Source organism: Xenopus tropicalis, chromosome 2 (genome assembly GCF_000004195.4).
Source record: "Xenopus tropicalis strain Nigerian chromosome 2, UCB_Xtro_10.0, whole genome shotgun sequence".
In the NCBI taxonomy this organism is placed as follows: domain Eukaryota; kingdom Metazoa; phylum Chordata; class Amphibia; order Anura; family Pipidae; genus Xenopus; species Xenopus tropicalis.
This window is the reverse complement of record NC_030678.2, coordinates 76,163,794-76,180,218: the sequence shown is the minus strand read 5'-3', so window position 1 is coordinate 76,180,218 and position 16,425 is coordinate 76,163,794. Positions and strand designations below refer to the sequence as shown.

Genomic DNA, 16,425 nt, shown 5'->3' with positions numbered 1-16,425 from the left:
AAAAAGTGCATGAATCACACTGGGTAGTGAGATTAGTGCTTTGGCACATGGGACTGCGGAAACAGTGCCTGTGAATCAGAGCCTGTATAAGAAGCTACAACAGAAATAAATTCCACAGGATGCTATGACTAATAAGGCAAGCTAATTGTAAAGTAGTGTTTATCATCAATTTGTTTTGTCTTACAGACAGAAATGTACATGAGCCTGCTTTATTGTCTGCACAGATCATTAATTCATTGCCTCTCTGCTAAGGGTTGCATAGCATGTTATGAATGGTTTCCTTTGAACAGTAATGTTGCAGGGATCTTCTAGCTGATTAACGTGAGGAGCCTACTATTTCACAATATTGCACCGATAAATGTGAATACAGCTGCAAGGAGGAGCTGATGTCTTAAGCATGTTTTCTGTGGTACCACTCTCTACCTGTATCCAACAGACTGAAATAAACCAGCACGGCTAGCTGTGATTTATGTAAAAATAAAAGCAAATCCTGGAAATGACAGGCCCCTGGTTTCAATCAGTTGGAGAGTTTATTGGCTGCCACTTTGCTGAGGAATGTACAACATCCTGTTAATTTATAATCACTAGGAGAGATATTCTCAGAGTGTCTATGGACAGCACTTCAGCCAAAATGGCAGCTTCTCCTCTTCTGTTTATAGGCAGGTGTGCATGAGAAGCATTGTTCTGTGCTTGGTATTCTTACCATGGAGTCTATTTGGCAGAAATCAAATGAAAATCAAACCCTGCTTTAGACAATTTTCCATTTGAAGCTTATTACATTTTTGTTAACAGGGCTGCAAGTGATAATTACCCACAAATGTAGTTATGAGTGATCATTAACTCCTCTAAACATCTGTCCATAGTCCATTGCACAGTGCAAGCCTCTCATTTCATGCTATATAATCCAATCAATATACATATTACAAGTGACGTTTGCCTCCTCATTAATGTATTTATCAAGTGAAGAGGTTGGCATATAGCCTGTGTGGCTGCACAGTGGCCCTCACAGTATGTATGTGAATGTTAGATTGGGTGACTGTATGAAACACTGACCGGACCAACATTGAGGGCGCACTCATACAACAATTAGAGGAAGACAATGCTAACTGTAATTGTCCTCATACAGACCTATGGTGGAAATAAGAAAGGGTTACTGTAAACTGTCCTGGGCTGAAGCCCTCTAAAAGATACTTTAATACTCCTGCAGTCCAAACCTAGCCTGAACTATTGGAACAATAGTTGCAACAACAGTAAGCCAGCCATACCATATATGCCCCTCTTATGTTATATGCAGTTCAGTCTGCGTACAAGGGATTGCCTGGTGTATGGCTGCCTCTAGGGTAATGGCACATAAGGAGATATGTCACCCATGGTTAAATCTGCGTTACTGCAAAAAATCTCCCCAAAATGTTTTCCCACTAGTAATAAAGTGATTCACTGGTGGGAAAACATACATGGTGCTTCGATTTCCATCACCCAAAGTTTCCTCCTATTTTCTTATCCATTTAACCTTGGGTGACAAATCTCCCTGTCTGCCATTAGCCTTTGGTTTACCAGTGCATTACAAACAATAAACATTTGATTCCTTAAAAGCATAACAGAAAATGCTTCCTGATGATTAGATTAAGTTACAAACTTTTATTAACTTGTTTATTATATTACCCAGTGGTTTTGTGGGGGGTGAACAGACCATGGGGTCTGCTTCCTCTATAGGCTGCACAGGCAGGGGCACGCATATGCGCAAACCGAAGAGGAGGGGGTAGGCCGGAGGGGTTGAAGAGCACACCAGGCCCTTGCCGAAGATTTGTTTGCAGGGGGACCCTTTTAAAATGAATGTGCTCTCTGTAATAATATACCTACATGAGGGAGATGGTGTTATTCTGGTCAGGCTCAACCCACTAACTCCATGAGGTAATTCTACATCACACATGCTTTGCTAAAATGTATAGAAGTATGTAATATATATTTGACTAAGCACTAAATAACAAAAAAATACAGTTCCTTTGTGACAAGCCCAGATTGAGATGCAAAATGGGCCCTCGCATTTCAAGTAAGCAGAGGCCCAATTGGCAACTCCCCCAACAGGCACAAAAAATTGTTACTGTCTATGGCATCTTTGACGCCATTGCCAGAATCTACAGATTGGTCACTCCAGGCCTGCTTTGTAATAAAAACCATATTTTTTAGTTTAACCATAAACTTATTTGCAATTTGTTCCATATAAGCACAGGTGAGAATAGATCAAAGCAGGATTTTTCCTTTGGAGCTGGCCTGCTTTAATAAAAAACATGCTTTTCAGTCTTAGTTTGACCTACAACTGGATTCTTGGAACAGCAAAGGTGACAACAGCGTAATACATTATTACACTCATAACTTAAACATCCCCACTGCCAATTCAAGGTGAACCTGGAGTTCCAAAGACAGGCAGCCTGTCACACTCAGCTTATACCAAATGCTTTGCTGTCGACATTCACTTTGAGTAACCACGACTGAGGGGACTTCCAGCTTTACCACCTTAGCTGAGAGGGCAGGTAAGAATTCTATGAGGAATTGTGTAGCCCAGTGATCACTAACCAGTGGCTCGGGGGCAACATGTTGCTCATCAGCCCCTTGGATGTTGCTCTCAGTGCCCCCAAACCAGGTAGTTATTTTTGAATTCCTGACTTGGTGGCAAGTTTTGGTTGAACAAGATTTACCACCAAATAAAGCCTCCTGTAAGCTGATAGCGAGCATAGAGGCTGCCTAATAGCCAATCTTAGCCCTTATTTGGCACCCCCTGAAATGATTACGATGCTTGTGTTGCTCTCCAAGTCTTTTTACATTTGACTGTGGCTCACGAGTAAGAAAGGTTAGGGGCCCCTGGTGTAGGCCTATATATCCACCTAGCCCTGATTAACCTAACCTCTGCACCTTTCATGGGATCCAGGCTGCCTGTTTGAACCAGGTCCCTGAGGACTTTTGCCTGTCCCTAGCTTCAGGTAAAGGCGTGCCAAGGACAGAATATTGCTCATATACAAACACAAACCATTGCTAAATTGGAAAAGCTGTCATCAGCAATGTATAACACGTCATTAGAAAAGTTCAGCTTTTAGATATTAAAATGAGAAAAAATGTTATATATTATATATATTTGTATTTACACTCATGAAGGGTACTGGCAAAAAAATGCCAGATGGTTCATTTTACAAACAAATTCCCTAAGTCATTAAGCGTGTCAGCTTTTTAAGAATGTGATGATTCAAGAGTTAATGACTCAATGTTAAAAAAAAAGAAACTTTATAAGGACATTTTATGCTTGCCATGCAATTCCACAGAGGAAACAGAGGAAGAGGAAGTTGGGGAGAAAATGTTGACAAAAGCATAACAGCAGTGTCATTTCACTTTCAGCAGGGACATAGAAGAAACAATTGCAACTGCAGTATTACTGTAGGCAATGCTTTTGTTTGGATGGCAAGACCTGCAGTTCCACATCTGAAGAATTTCTGGCTATGACTGAACTTGGGCATTTAAAATAGTTATATACATTTCACTTGGCTAGAAATAAGGTAACTGCTGGTATACCTAAGGTCCAGTAATTAACTCCCAAGGCCAGTCAAACTGATTGTACACAGTGGAAAAAACCATATGTTGTTTCCTGGTTGGCCAAACTCATTCACAAGCCAATGGAGCCCATTAGCCAACAGGATTTTTACTTCTGAATGGCAGATTTCATATAATTTGGACAATGATTACAATGGGCTCAAAAAAGCAGAGAGATGACTGGGCAATTTTTTGCCAGAATGAGCCCACAATATCAAACAATATATAAAGAACAAGGTGTATTTGGGCCTCCAGCTAGATTTGTCAGATGACTGGACATGTAAAGTACAGCTTCTAAAGCAGTAAATCAAAGAAAATGCAACATATGATTGTCCCGCATTGTTTTGAATACCAGAATAGAGCTTATACATGCCCCTTATTTTTAATTGATGATGGTGCTTTAGTATGCTCTTTTTATCTCAATAAAGGGCATAACTTGGTACATGGGTATCTTTACATGTGTAAGTATCACTATTACTGAAAAAAATTATGATTATGAACTAATTTCCAAACCAGTTATTTCTATTCAGTACTTGTTATCTTAGGAAACCATAGAAGAGCTACTGATAAACAAGGCCTGGTTAGGGCAACAAGCAGAGGCTCTCACTGCCACACGCAATGGAAATGTTATGTGTGCTTCATCGTTAATGTGTGTTTGCTGAGTTGCTGTGCAGAGATTTTTAAAAAGCAGGTAGAAACATGTTTCATAACAAAAAATAAGAGATTATCCCACCCGGGGTACAGAAATGCAAACTGCACCACTGAACAAACACTGGTCTAATATCAAACACATATAGACACAATTGCAGAATTCTGCAAAGACATATGAAGTTATGTAATTAAATGCACCATGTTTGCTTAGGTGCAGTAATCCATAGCAACCAATCAACAGGTAGAACTTTTGCTGGTTATCTGTTTAAAAGCAAACATCTTATTGGTTGCTATAGGTTATTGCACCTTTTACTACATATGGTGTTGGCAACTATAGTACTAATATGAGGTTGGTCTATTTGTGGTAGGGTCAATTATCCATCATTTATATAAAATAAGACGTCCCAATGAACTACAATTCTGAAATCTGGCAGTCATGCTTCAATAATTAAAAAAACTAAGGTTAAGCAATACCCCAAGGGGCCCCCACAACGCCGACCCCCCTCCCCTAAGCGCACATTAATTAAACTAACCTTCAGCACATTGGGGGAGGGAGACGAGTGGCCTGGGGGAGCTCCGATGGGGATCGGGTCTGGGCCGGCGGGGCCTAGTCCGACCCTGACCATCTTGCCCTATTTGATCTGCTATACCACAGTTTTCTTTGCATGGCACTATTGCTTTGTGCAGGTACAAGCGACTTTAATCGCTTTACCTTTTACCCTGGGCTGGTGCTCCTGTTAGGAGAAAACCGCACCAGCCCAGGGTACCTGCAGAGAGTGTTTCCTCTTCCTTCTGTCTTCGGAATCCCTGGGCCGGCACATGCGCAGAGTGAAAAAGCCGACTTTTTTGCTAAAGTTCGGCTTTTCACTATATCTTCGTGCGCAAGCGCGCGAAGATAGAAGCAGGAAGAGGAGACCACGCTCGCAGTTACCCCGGGCTGGTGCGGTTCTCTCCTAACAGGGGCACCAGCCCGGGGTACAAGGTAAGCGATTAAAGCCACTTGGGGGTGCCTTACATTTTGGCATCCCCAAATGACTTAGCATTTCCTTCTCCTTTAAGTTAACTTTTATGCTACAGAATGACCTATTTCTATTATCTTTGTAACTGGTCTTCACTATTTATTTTTCATTGTTTTAGAAATATTTGCCTTCCTCTTTTACATCTTTCCAGCTTTCAAATGGGGGTCACTGAACCCGAAAATCAAAAATCTTTTTGCCGTTTGAGTTTAGAATTTTATTGCTATTGTTAATTTTTATTCATTATCTTTATATTCAGTCCCTCTCCTATTCATATTCCTGTCTCTCATTCAAACCTCTGCCTGGTTGCTAAGGTAAACAATACCCTAGCAACCAGCTGAAATTCCAAACTGGATGGCTGCTGAACAAAAAGCAAAATAACTGAAAACCCCCAAAAATCTGAAATATAAAACCTATTGCAAATTGTCTCAGAATCTCGTTGTTAATCTCGGTGTTAAATTAAAGGTGAACAACCCCTTTATTCACAGTGAGCCAATCATGTGACTATTTTGTTCAGCTTATCATAATTGCTGATGCTGATTCTAAATCTGTTCTCCTGTTATGGATTTCACCACACTGGAGACAGTTACTATAGTGAAACCTCTATTTTGCAAACCCTGATTTTAAGAGCCCCCTTGTTTTACACTGGTTTTTGTGGACCCACCAGTATGCATAATGTATGCACAATATAATTGCCTGTCTTTACATTTTTTGCAGATTTTTAGGTTCTACTGTATAGAGCCCTACAGGCTGCACATAGCTGCAAAGACAGTATGAATGATATCATGGGGGTCAGATGTGCATTTCAGGCTATTATACACTAACATTTCAGAGTCCATGCTCCATCTGTTGCTGAGCTAAAATTGTTTATCAGTGGGCTCAAGAAGTATGGTACAAGTATTCCTGCTTTAAAATGACAACACCAGGAAAAAATAATGTTAGCTTTTGAAAGAAATAAAGTAAATGTATCACCCCCTCAGCTTTCCTATCCTGCCCCCAACCCTGGGTGCTGGAATGACGATAATTCGTCACATTAACCCTTCCATAGCTACAGCTGATTTCCATGAAAGGCAATGGAGGGGAAGGCATGCCAGCTCAGTTCTAGGTGTCTTTGCAATTACGTTTTATCAGTTGCTGTTTGCTCCAATAGTATCACCAGCATCACTAGCAGCACCTCCAAAGAGGCAGCGGTGGGGCCCATAGAGACAGGAAAGAGGGGCCCCCAAGGCGAGCCATAAAGGCTGGGCTGAAGGCACCGTGGGGCCTCCCTCTCCCTAGATCCTAGCTGTGCTGTGGGATGCAGCAATGTTTATGAGGCCAGCGCTCTCCCCCCATGGCACCTTGGCTGCCACCCCCTCATCCATTCCTTGCACTGGGAGACGCAGCGCCGATAGCCCAGCACAAGACAAGCGGATGTACCTACCGGATCTTTGGAGCTGCTCCTGGGATAATGGTTACAGCGCTGCCAGTGAACTGCCTCCCGGAGACGCTGGGTTGGGGTTCTCTCCCCCCTCCCGGGGCTTCACACGTAACGATCGCTTCCAGGGGGATCCTGGCTGTGGCAGGGGCTTTTCTCTTGCACAGAGAAGTGGGAGGCAAGCGGGCTTCCTAGCGGCAGGCAGGGGTAATGCAGGGCAGCAGCTATTATTATTATTAGCCAAGGACTCCTTCCAGGGAGGAGGAGGAGGAGGAGGAGGAGGAAGCCTTATGCTTGCACACACAGGCAGAAAGCCTTGCTTTGTTTTGGTTTGGTCTGCTGGGTGCTACTTCACTTTCTCACTTCATATTTTCTCATATTTTAAGTATTAGTCGTGCCACGACTAACGGAGCAAGTTGAAGGCGATAGTAGGTATTTAAATGCCAAGATAACCTCCATACCCCCCATCAGTGTTACAAACCTAATGTACTGACACACTCTGGGGTTGATTGGCATAGGTGCTAAATGGCACAAGGGCGGTTGCCAATCATTCCTATAATCGCCTATCTGATTAGTTCGGTGTACAGCAAGTTACAAACTCTAAGCACAGAGCTGAATGGCAAGTGCGCTGGCACAGTTTAGCACTAAGGTTAGTAAATGAGCTCTCAAGGTTAAATATATATCTTAAAATCGAGTTCTATGTGACAGGACTATTTATTGGTAAGGTGTCTTTAAACAAAAATCTGATTGGTATGAGTTACTAGACCTAGGCAGTAAATATGATTTAACCCCAAGCCCAAGTATACAAACCATGTCATGCCACTTGCATACAGGTTTCGGGCTAATACATGCACTACTAATGGACATGCTCTGAACCAGTAACACTAAAGCAGTGGTTTTCAGACTTATTTGGCTCAAGCCTTTGAGGCCCAACATTTGACCAGAACCCCTTTAGCATATGACAAGACTAAAAACATAGGAAAACATTGTTGAAGCAGGCTTTTAGCCTAGGTGTAATGTTGAGCCAAATCTAACTCTAATTAACCTCCAGGATAGAAGTACACCATTTCATATAGCCTTAAATGCTGCATGGGCATTTAGGCAAACTATCTGCTGAAACTGTTGATCCTGTAAATATATTTCTACTTTTTCCAGCATGTTGTCTCCAGTTGCACCACATGAGTTTGAATCTCCCTGTAGAGGTTGTAATCTTATTTGAATTGTATTATTGCAAGTTAGTATTGAGCAAGCCCTCTTTACCTCTTGTATCATTCTTATATCTGTGTATGTATTTATGTATTTGCTCCAAGTCAGGACTGGCAATCTGTGGATTTTGGCAAATACCAGAGGGGCTGCTGTTAGATGCCACAAACACAATTGGTCCCTTTTACTAAACAATTTTCAGATAAATTCGTATTTTTTCTAAATTATAGAACATTTCGGAATGTATGCAAAAAAATTTTTAAAATTCCACAAGTTTATTTTACGCAAAGAATACAAACATTTCACTTTGGTTACACTTTCATCAGGACTATCTATTCGCCAGGTTTGGTCTGTCGAGTGCCATTGAGTCCTATGGAAGGCTTCCAAAGCCAGACACAGAAGGCTTCAAAACCAGAAAGGTTTTTGTGGTGTTTACGAACTTTTCGGCCCGAAAACGTTGTGAACGCAATTGCAATATTTTCGTAAGAACAATAAAAATATTGCCGAGACTTTTTAGAACTAAGAAATTATTGTGGTTACTTTGAATTTATACCATATCGCATTTCAAGGCCAGAAAAAAAACACAACCTAGTAAATGTGCCCCCAAGTATTGGGCCTGTTTGGGCTTCTGTGTACTTGAAATGCCAGGACCTATTTTGAATCCCAGTCCAGACCTGATGAGATGTATATGTTTAATGTATGCACCATACCATTGTAGAATGCTGAGGAATATGTTGGTGCTTTAAAAATATGTGATAACAACAATAACATTCAGTCTATGTCAGAATCCATTACTTTTTACTTGGCCAGAAACATCCAGTTATATTGTGCAAGGAAGTCTAGCAGAGCATAATGCACATCAACGTGATTATATTGTATGCGTTTGGAACACAGACGCATTCTACTGAAAAAACGTGAATGAAAATATTCATCTTGATATCAAAAAATAAATCCTACAAACGTAGGAACATAATCCTTTACTCGCCCCATGTGGATGCCGCATTCAGAAGGAACGATTCATTGCTTTGCCCCATGTCATAGTCACATTTAACCATTTCTAGCATTCATTCTGGAGCTGTGCCCTTGCCAGTCACAATCAAACTGCAGTTCTGGGCATGAAACACTACACTAAGGGAACTACAAGGAAGATATTATTGGATGGCCTCACAATGACAAATTGCTTTCTACAAGTCTGATACAAGTGTTGGAAGGAAATGCAGCAGGCTAAGTTTTCATCCAATAAGATAATAGGGCTCATTTATGTCCACAGAGGGTAACTTGAACTTTTCCTCACAGAGTCGTGCCTAAAACCACTTTAATTAAAGGTACTTACATCAAAATGCCCTTCTTGCTCCTCCCCATAGTTGTACTCAGCACCATTCAGTACTTCCTGCCTTCCGGTCCGAATTGGGCACTTCTGTGCCTATTGACGCAGCAGAACCCCAGAGCTACTGCCACCTGTGACCAGGTGGTAGCTCCTGAGTTCTCTCAGTGCCCGGTGTCTATATTGAACATATTCAACAAAATAGCGCCCAATTAGTGCCAAGGCACATGTCAGTTGCATCCATTTTGGTGAATCGGATGCAATAGCCAGGGCCAGAACTAGGGCACTGTCTGCGTATGTGCCGGTGTGCATGGGGGGGGGGGGGCGTTGGCAGTGGGCGGGCCAAGCCGACCAGGTTGCCTAGGGCGCCTGGTTGGCTTGGCCCGGCACTGGCAATAGCGGTAGGTGCACTGCAATTTCATCAGAATAACCTGTTTGCATCTGCAATAAAATTGTGAATTGTTGGAAAAATCAGCAATCGTCAACAATATGATGATTGTGCTCAAAATTGCACTTTGCTCACTGTGCCTCGGTAAGTGAATGTCTGAAAAGTCTTTGTTTCTTATTGAAATTCATTGTCAGATAAAGATGTGTTCTTTAGCATCTAACAAAACCTCCTGCTGTCGCATGATGGGTTTTAAGGGGCAGAAAAGTCTAAAAGACTCAGAGAGCCCCTGAAGTGCATTTAAATCAACTTGACGCTTGCTCTTTGTTGGGGAATTGCCAAATCGTTGGGGAGTTACAATCGATGTTAGAGTCCAACTCTAATACCCATAAGAAAAAATTGTATGTGACTGCTCAGTCTTATAAGGTCTGTCTCACTGGCTTAAATGTGACAAATATGCCAGATCGCTAGTAAGGAAAGTGCTATTAACGATGGTATAGTTTGATCTGCTGGGAATCGTTCAGGATTCCCCAGTTTGAAATGTAATACATCCACTCTATGTATGATTTACATAAGCATGTCAAATTTGACATTACCCCATAGAATGTACAGTGTATGCATTCTGTGCAGTTTTTCTGTAAGTCAATTGCGCGTGACTGTTACAAAAAAAGTAAATTAACACTATCTTAGAGGGGTTCGATGCTTTAGGGTGAAGACACACAGTGCTACTTAGTAGGAGCTACTTGTCACGGCTACTAAACTCCAGAAAATACCCTGCCATAGACAATACTAAGGGCTCTGGCACACGGGGGAGATTAGTCGCCCGCAACAAAACTCCCTGTTCGCGGGCGACTAATCCTACCCCTGCCATCCCGCCGGCGAACATGTAAGTCGCCGGCGGGATGGCACACGCGGCGGGGTGATTTCAGGAAATCGGCGAAAAAGACTCGCAAGTCTTTTTCGGCGATTTGAGCGAAATCGCGTCGCCGCGTCTGCCATCCCGCCGGCGACTTACATGTTCGCGGGCAACTAATCTCCCCCGTGTGCCAGAGCCCTAAGACTTACCTCTGCTAAAACACACGTACAGACAGTCATCAGTCAATGATCAGCATTGTCTATTTTAGTAGCCATGACAAGTAGCTGCTACTAGTAGCTCTGTGTGTCATCACCCACAGAGAGATTAGTCGCTGCGATTTTTTCGCTTGTTTTGTCTCTAGATAGAGAAGAATATATATCGCCAGTGCCTAAGGGCAGTAGCACATGGGAAGATTAGTCGCCCCACGACAAATCTTCATTGTTGCGGGCGACTAATCTCCCCGCAATGCCATCCCACCGGCTAGAATGTAAATCGCCGGGGGATGGCATATGTGTCGCTGTGATGTCCCGCAGTCACCCAAAGTGTTCTTCGGAGGAAACTATGGGCGACTGCAGGACATTGCTGCGAAGCGTATGCCATCCCACCAGCGATTTACATTCTAGCTGGTGGGATTGCATTGCGGGGAGATTAGTCGCCCGCGACAATGAAGATTTGTCGCGGGGCGACTAATCTCACCATGTACCACTGCCCTAAACCGACAATACTACTTCAAGTTGCTTATCGCTCTGAATTGCTGTGAGACCCTTTTTCGAGCGATTTTACAAAGAATGCTTTGTCATTCAAAACTATTGTAATCGCTGAAAGTAAAACTCACTGAGCGGGAAGTCACTGCCATTTCCCCATTGCACTGAATGTAATTTCTCATTGTGGGCGGGGAATATGACACCTGGATTTGTAGGAAATAGAATTGCTCCGTTGTTGAAATCTCTAGTAATTGTTTGTTAGGAAAAGACAAGTGACTTGTCATTGGAACTTGCTTTTTTAAAATCGTAGCGACTAAATCTTCCCGTGGGACATTAGCCTTAAGGTCTGAGTCATTTGCTCTGCTGATGGGGTTTGGTAAAAGTGCAAACTTGCTTGGCTTTGGAACTCTTCAGTGGAGGCACCTAAATGTACTAAATGTACAGGCATAAAATAAATGTTTTAAATTGATAATGTATTTTTTTTTATTAAAATACATTTTATGAATTTTGATGTAGTAAAACAATTTAAAAATTATAAATACATGAAAGATCCTGTTTGAATTTTATTCACCACCTACTTTTAATACAAGTACACTAATACATAGTAGGTTGGTATACAGCAGGTGTACATTCGACATTAATCAAAAATAGGATTACTTTTAGGGCTAAACTACATTTATCAGATTTTGTGGGTCAGATTGGATCTTGTCACACAACAGCAAGGATGCTACAAAAAATTATTCAGACACCTTTATGTCCAGCATCGCGTTATGAAACCAAGGGTACCATTATGTTAAGTCGGTCGTCAATTTTCTGCTATAACAGCTATTACTGTATGCTGGAATGTTGTTGCTGGTGTTTGCTTCCATTCAGCCACAAGAGCATTATGTTGGCCAATCAGGTCTGGCTCACAATCTGCATTCCAGCTGTTCAGTTTGGGTGAGTTCACGACTCAGGCCAGTCACATTCTTCTACTCCTGTCTCAGCAAACCATAAAATCTCATGCTATGACAAATAATTCTTGGGCTGATATTGATTCCAGAGACAGTCTGGAAATCTGCAGGGAGTGTTCCAAGTTGAGCTGAAGATGTGACTTTTAGAAGGTGTGTAGGTTACACATGGTCAAATGTTAGAATAGGCTTTAATTGTGTGTATGTTCTATGGAAAGAAATAAATGCCAGGAATCTTTTGAAGAGGTCCAGAAAAGTACACAGAAGCACTTATCTAACACCAAAGAGAGAGCACATCTGCTGAACAGCTTGACCACTGGAAAAATACTGTTCCTGAATAGCATGCTCTGATGTGCACAAACGAGTATAAGTTCTCTTTTATAAAGGATTCCTGTTTTAATGGATTCATTTATATGAGGGGCATAAAAGAGGCAAGATAATCAACAAAAAATAATATATGTGTAGGAGTAGGAGTCCGAAAAAATCAATAAATATATAGCCTTCATGGGTCCCATTTATCAAAGAAAGAAAGCATGATTTCACAAAATTTCATTAGAAATCTATTACTGTCAGTTGGCTTCTGGAGTAGTTGCGAAAGTATTCTTGGTTTAGCAAAAAAAAACTATGAAATGAATTCTAGCAGTTTCAAAGTAAACTTCTTGGGGTGAAAGCTTTTAGGCCAATACTGGGAACGTAATACATCAAGATAACTCTATTGGTTTTGATATATCACAACTCAGTGCTGCCCAAGTGGTGGCCTGCGGCCCCCCTCTGTGTACCACCCCCCCACCTGTCTGGGTGCTGTGACTGCATACCTTTGTGTAAGCTTTAAATGGTATCAATACTGAGATTAACTGTTCCCCTGCATTGTCCACACCTCAGATTCAGGCTGTAATCCCCTTTATTGTTTACACCTTTTAGTCCCTGCAATGTTCAACCCCTGCATTGGTCACACCTTTGGCTCAGACTGTAAGCGTCCATATTATTCACACATTCACACCTCAGACAGACTGTAGAAACAGAGCCAGCATTGTGTCACTGTATGTACTGCCTGCCCTATGCTGCCTGTGTGTGCCATACTCTGCCTGACTAATGAGGTCTGTGTGTGCTATACTCTGCTTTCCCTATGCTTCCTGTTTGTGCCATACGCTGCTTGCCCTGTGCTGCCTGTGTGTGCCATACTCTGCTTGCCCTGTGCTGCCTGTGTGTGCCATACTCTGCCTGCCCTATGCTTCCTGTGTATGCCATACTCTGCCTGCCCTATGCTTCCTGTGTATGCCATACTCTGCCTGCCCTATGCTGCCTGTGTGTGCCATACTCTGTCTGCCCTATGCTGCCTGTGTGTGCCATACTCTGCCTGCCCTATGCTCCCTGTGTGTGCCATACTCTGCCTACCCTACTCTGCCTGCCCTGTGCTGCCTGTGTGTGGCATACTCTACCTGCCCTATTCTGCCTGTGTGCCATACTCTGCCTGCCCTATTCTGCCTGTGTGCCATACTCTGCCTGCCCTGTGCTCCCTGTGTGCCATACTCTGCCTGCCTTATGCTGCCTGTGTGTTGCATACTCTGCCTGCCCTATGCCACCAGTGGGAGGTGAACCTGGCAAGGGTTTGTTCTGGGAGTTTGTTAGCATTTGGAAATAGTCATTATATGGTCCTTAAGGTGTGTAATTATATGCTGGGGGTTGAGGTTCTACCCACAGGGGAGGTGGAGGCATATGGATTTAATGATATATCTTAATACAACATAATATAATTCTTTTGACATATGAATGGAGGGTGATACAGTAAGCATCAACCAATACGATTATTAATGTGGGTATGGTCTTAAAAGCTCTTGGGTGTGGTTTAAAAAGGAGAGGGGTCAAAACTGGCTTCCATTATTGGCCCGCAACCATGTAGGCCAGAAAAATTTTGGTCCAAACCCCCCGCCCCCCCCCCCCACATGTGGTCATACATGCGTATGGACAGTTTATTGTTCTGATTGTTCAGAGCACACTGTCCAAACAGCTGAAAGTAAAAGGAGCTGTGGCTCTTATATTCCTTACTGCTTTCTGTCAGGAGAGATAATCCTTGACCATAAATACTTTCCATACATGCCCAGCTAGAACTAAATCAGCAAACTGCTAAACCAAATATGGCTGATCAGCTTTATAATGGGCCATGTAAATGATTTATTTGGCACATAGGCCCCAACAAAGTTTTTGAAGAGTTGGAATTCCTAATACTGTGGCACCTACCAGAGAGTTATGATCTTTTATTGAAAAGCTTACTTTGATTGTAGTATAAAGTAGTAAACTTGTCAGTTCCTCATTGAAATGTGTTTTAAATTATCTGTTAGTATATTAAAGTAGCAATTGTAAGTATAATTTCCTCACTTTTAGAGAGAGATTACTACATTTGTTTTATCCTATCCTAGTTTTTTTTTTTTCATTTTCTGTGAGATTTTTTATATAGTGCCGGCACATTCCACATCACTAGTCTATACAGATTATACATCATTCACATCAAATCCTGCCATAGGGGAGAATACAACCACTTTCCCATTTTTACACACTATGGTCAGTTTGATCAGGAGCAGGGTTGCTCCTGCAATGAGGCAAGGTAAGAAAGAAAGGGTCAGCCAGTTACCCGGGGCGTCCAAAAAGCTTCCTCTGGTAACTTTAAAGGACATGTAAAGCTTACATTTTTCTACAATGTATATAAGTTGGGCACATCTTTCCCACACAAATGGCATTATTTGTATTGTATATATCCCCTTCATTTGCCATATTCCTAAAACAAAAAACTGCTTTCACCCAGTGGCCATTTGCCTCTGACATAATCAGTGACATTTACATCTGCAAATAGCACATGTGCGCAGTAAAGTTCATGCAGTGAAGAATCAAGGCTTACACAGGTAGGAGGAGGTTAGGAGAAAATAATAGGAAAAATAGCTGAGCTAAGAACTGAGCATGCCCAGTAGCCAACAGCCAAAGTAAATTCCTGAGGAAGGGGAGCGAGAGAGTTAGAGGAGAAGAAATCTAAGGGGATACTACAGACTTACTATTAACCTCTGAACAACCAGAGTGGCAGGTATTGAAACATTTCAATAGCTCAGTGTGTCTTCACCCTAAAAAGTGTCAAAACCATAAATTTAAGGGAGAAAAACTCAGGTTACATAGCAGATAAGCTCTGCAAAAACCAATCATGTTTTACAGAGCTTATTCATTATTTAGGGTGATGGCACACAGGACATTATGTTGCCTGCAATAATTCATCACTACAATCAAGAACAAAACATCCCTTACTAACAAGCAAATCGCCAGTGGGAAAACATATGCGGCGATTTGGTTTTCTGAATTAGCCTGAAGTTTTGGTACAGACTATTTGCATGTAATCCGGTGGAACAGAAACAAGGGATGTTTGCTATATGATGGCACACAGGATGTTTTGTTGCCCCTGATAAATCATCACTACCATGGGCAACAAAACATCCCGTGTGCCAATATATAGCAACTCCCATGGCTACACAGCAGCTTTATTTATTTATTATTTAGTAGTATAATAGCAGTGTTTCTAAGATAAACACACAATTTTTACCAATGCAAGGGAACAGTACATTATTTATTACTCTGATACACTTTAATTTTTTGTGTTACTGTTCCTTTAATAAAGCTACAAGGCTAAATCCTGTATCTAAAACATAGTACCACCATGTTATATTACTTTGCAGTTTTCCTAACCTTGCTGGTTTGTACTCAAGATTTCTATGTTGAGGGTATGTCAGTACTATAAGCTATTTCATTTCTTTGGCTTTTACATACAAAATGGCAATGTAAATAGCAGCACTGAAAGTTGAAATTATTTAGCCTTTATAAATAAGGGTTCAGGTCTGTATGACTCTCATCCTATTTAATTACAGCAATTTTAGGACCACTAACATATGTTTTTACAGTTGTTTAAGCTAAGGCCAGCCGCAGACTGACAGGAACAGGTGTTCTGATTTTTTGTGGGGAGCCAAAACAAAATGTAAAGAATCGCAATGTTAACCCTATTTACAACTTGGTTTAACAAATACCTACATGCAACGTGTCTGAAAACATATGTTACAGTAAAACATCTGCCTTGTGAATGTTGTTAAAGATTAGCAACTAAAACCTATCAATAGTACATGGCATCAAGAGATGGCAAAAGAGGAGATGAATTCTTGTTGCTTCTGCATAAAAATGCACTCCAAGGCATTCTCAGATGTTTGAGAACTGATTGGCGTTTTCATATTCCTAAAAGGCTTTTAGTAGAACGGTAAACTAATGCACCATGCATAAGGTTTAGTTTAATAATGCTTTATATGAATTATATT

The 16,425-nt window shown here is 41.6% G+C and overlaps 1 protein-coding gene across 2 annotated transcripts in view; it reads right to left on the bottom strand.

The window, feature by feature from the left end:
* The window catches only part of cuedc1 (CUE domain containing 1), a 74,740-nt gene extending 67,862 nt beyond the window's left edge, over positions 1–6,878 (bottom strand). Inside the window, exon 1 of one of the 2 annotated variants that reach the window (XM_018091242.2) lies at positions 6,670–6,878. The gene's annotated coding sequence lies outside the window, so the exon portion shown is untranslated. 2 annotated transcript variants of the gene reach the window in all.
* Positions 6,879–16,425: the final 9,547 nt, after the last annotated feature.